The sequence below is a fragment of the Octodon degus genome, unplaced genomic scaffold, assembly GCF_000260255.1.
Source record: "Octodon degus isolate 3935 unplaced genomic scaffold, OctDeg1.0 scaffold00002, whole genome shotgun sequence".
In the NCBI taxonomy this organism is placed as follows: Eukaryota; Metazoa; Chordata; class Mammalia; order Rodentia; family Octodontidae; genus Octodon; species Octodon degus.
In genome coordinates this window covers 30,837,991-30,841,643 of record NW_004524578.1, presented here as the reverse complement: position 1 = coordinate 30,841,643, position 3,653 = coordinate 30,837,991, and the positions used below count along the sequence as shown (strand labels likewise).

General features: G+C 38.3%; 1 pseudogene; it reads right to left on the bottom strand.

Annotated features, from left to right (window-relative positions):
* Nucleotides 1-366: 366 nt before the first annotated feature.
* On the bottom strand, nt 367-562 carry LOC111816255 (annotated as a pseudogene).
* Between the last annotated feature and the right edge of the window lie 3,091 nt (nt 563-3,653).

The following is a 3,653-nucleotide window of genomic DNA, read 5'->3' as shown; positions in this document are numbered from 1 at the left end:
TGAATTAAGAAAAAGAAATTTAATGGGAAAATGATTCATTACTTGAAAAATAATAGAATGGCTTGCCTCTATAAAAATATTCCCAGAAACTAACCTACTATAAGACCTACATATCTCAAAAGTCAGGCTTCCAGTTACTTTTCTCTTTGCTAACCAAGGATCCTTTTCCATATGTTAAAATTTCCAGAGAAATTTTCTCCATAAACAATCAGTGAGAAAGAGACACAGCCATACCAGTGTCTGGTTGAACAGAAACAACAGAAAATACCACCTTGTACCTAATGAGTGGTGCTGATGTTTTTGCCTTTAATACTACTGGTGATGTCAAAACACAGAGGCAGGCCAAGTTCTCATTGCTCACAGAAGTCTCTTTAAAAAGAGCCAATAGTATCTTCCCCTATGAGCAGGTGCCAAATGCACAGCATTATTATTTTGTCCCAGGCTGAGCAGGAAAGTTTTGGTAACATTTTCTCTGTATTAGTTTTTGGGAAAAGTTTTTAATTAGCAATAATCGCGCCTCAGATAAACCTCATTGGCTATGATACTGCCACTGTGCAAAGCTCTATATTAGTTTTTGAAAGAAAGTTATGTTAATGGAATAATCCAAAGGGTATACAATTTATCATTACTGGCACGATTTTTTGTAATTCTGTTTTTCACCAAGGATTATTATATATGAGAAGGTCTTGCAAATTACTGAATTTGTTATGGTAAGTAACTAAGATAGTCAGCCACACTTTCCTTAAGATCTTACTTCAAGCTAAAGATACATGTTGTATGTATACTTGCTTGTGTGTGTGTGTGTGTGTGTGTGTGTGTGTGTGTGTGTGTACTGTTGTGTGTGTATTATAATGTAGATCTAAAATGTCTCCCCAGAGTCACCTGTGCCCAGATGTAGGCCTTTTGGAAGATGATTTTTAAAGGAAGGTACAATACTCATCAGGGGATTTATCCATTGATGAGTTCATGAAGTTGAAGGTGTGTCTCTAGAGTGTACCTTGGACTCTTGCTCTCACTATCACTCTGTTTTCTGACTTCCAGGGGTTGGGCAGCTTTTCTCCAACATGTCTTTCTGCCATGACATTTCTGTTTTGGAACCAGCTGACAATGGACTGAATCCTCTGAAATCATGAGCCAATAAATCTCTTCTTTAAGTTGTACTTGTCCTGTATTTTATCCCACCAATGGGATACTTAATAATACAGAAAACTGCTGGAAAAGAAGTATAGTTATTGTTACTCTATGTGATTATGTAGTTCAGAAGCCTTTAGGATTGGTATTCAGTGGGAATGTGGAAGGATTTGGAGATGCAAGATGGAAAGAGAAGCCCTAGAATGTTGCAAGCAGGGCTTGCTGCAGTTTCTGTTCAAATCTCAGAAAGTCTGAATACTGCTAAGAATATGAATAGTACATGTCAGGCTCAGGACTTCTCAAATGAAAGAAGGACTGTACTGAGAACTGACACAGAGTACAGATTATTATATTATGACAGAAAACATACCTACATTTTGTCTATGACTAAAGATTTTGTGTGAGGCTGAATGAATCATATGTAAAACTAGACTGGGTCTCCAAGGAAATCAATGCTGCTGAAAGAAGCCAAGGATATAAAGAAGCCAAGGATAATAGAAAAGATGACTTCAGGTAATTTCAAGAACTGATAAAAAAAAAATCTCAGGAACTGATGAAGCCCAGCCATCAGAATCTCAAGGATGTAGAAAGGTAAATTTCTTTGAAAAACTTTCAAATGAAGGCACTCTTCAGGTTCCAAACTCACTCAGGGCCATCTAGGGAAATAAAAGGAACAATTCATCCATGCAGGCACTCAGGGGCTACCACAGCCACTATGGTAGAATCCTTCGAAGGCTCAAGGTTTCAGTAGATCTCAATATGATCTATATAACTCTGGTTTTATAGGCTCTCAAAATGCAAACATTACTAGAATCATACAGGATTCCAACCAGGTTTCAAAAGCAAACCTGGAAAGCCAGGCAGTGTGGTAAGACAGTCACAGTATCTCTTAAGAGCCCCCGAGTAGACAATGCATGAAGCTATGAACATGAAACCAAGTTTTCAGTGGAGACTTCAAGAAGCTGGAGATGCTAGGAATGTGGAAGTTTTGTGGAAGAAAGCCACAGGCACTAGGTGGAGCCAACCCAAAAGAAGCCACATGGGCTATAATAGCAAGGTCATGTGTCTATTCCTCTGCTTATTGGAGCTTATATTTTACTACCACATACCCCAGGTGCTGGACATGGAGCTAACCAGTTTTAATGTTTGGTCCACTTGATCTCAGTCTTGTTTTTCTTCTATCCATTTATATTTCTCCCATCTGGAGTCAGAATATTCATTCTGTGACACTTCATGCTGGAGCTCTCAAGTGCTCAGAGGTGGGGTTTTCAGAAGGTGATTGGATCACAGAGGTGCTGCACTGTATTCATCAGTGGATTAATACATTAGTGAGTATCTAGTTGAATATGCTGTTGAAGAGTTGGGGCCAGTTAGAGGAGGTAGATCACTAGAGAGGTGTGTCTTCTTTCTTCCTGGAAAGAGTTGAGCAACTTTTCCCTTTCCTCTGCCAGATCCACCAACCATGCCATTTGTGCACTAGAGCCAGCCTTTGGAGGGCTGAACACTCTGAACTCAAACAAGCTTCTCCTCCTTTAAGTTGTGAGTGTTTGAGTATTTGTACCGGTGATGGGAAGCTGATTAATACAGTCTCTCTCTCTCTCTCTCTCTCTCTCTCTCTCTCTCTCTCTCTGCATGTACATGTTGTCTGGAGACACTGAACTGCTCAAGTGGGTGAGATTGTTGGGAGCAGCTCAAAGGAAGGACTAGAACCAGACACCATAGTACTCAGTGATGTTAGGCCTGGGTCTGGTACTCAATTCTTAGTCATAACTTCTACTTTCAAGTCCTATTCAGGATCTATCTACATAAAACATATACTCTTTCTCATTGGCCATTGCCCTCACTGATGTCTGAATTCCTAAAACACATTTAAATTCCATGTTCAACTTGGCATTCAATTACACATTTCTCAAATTGTCTGTCTTTTCTTAAATGTGGTTTCTGACTCTAATATTTGTTTCTGTTTTTGCTTAGATAATCCTAGTCTTGGAAGAGACCCTAATTCTCTCTTTTTTTTTTTCTTTCCTTCTTTTTATTTTTCTTTTTGATTCACTATTCCATGATGAAAAGGATAAAAAGAAATACTACATAAACACTGACAAAGCTGGACCTCAAAATGTGGGTGTCTCTAGACTAATTCAAGATGAATTTTTAAATATTTATTCAATATTTACTTGTGAGGGCCAGGAGAGTCTAAATTCCTACTAATAAAAATGTATACAGAAATAGATTCATTTATCTATTCATTTTGCTGCCACAGCCAAAAGTCTGAAAAACATAATAGAAATAGTTTTCACTTCCCTATAGCTTTCATCCTCTCTACTGTTTTTTGTGATTATCCAAACCAGACAACTTTTTGGCAAATTTCTTAAAGACTTTTATAATGAAGGAAATTCCTCAATCCTGGGAACAAAATTATGTTGTGAAGTGTTTGGTCTCAGAGACTTTGGCTGCTGGCTACTACTCTCCTTTGACTGACCACAGCTGCACATGCAGGTTACAACTTTGTTTAATAGAGGCTT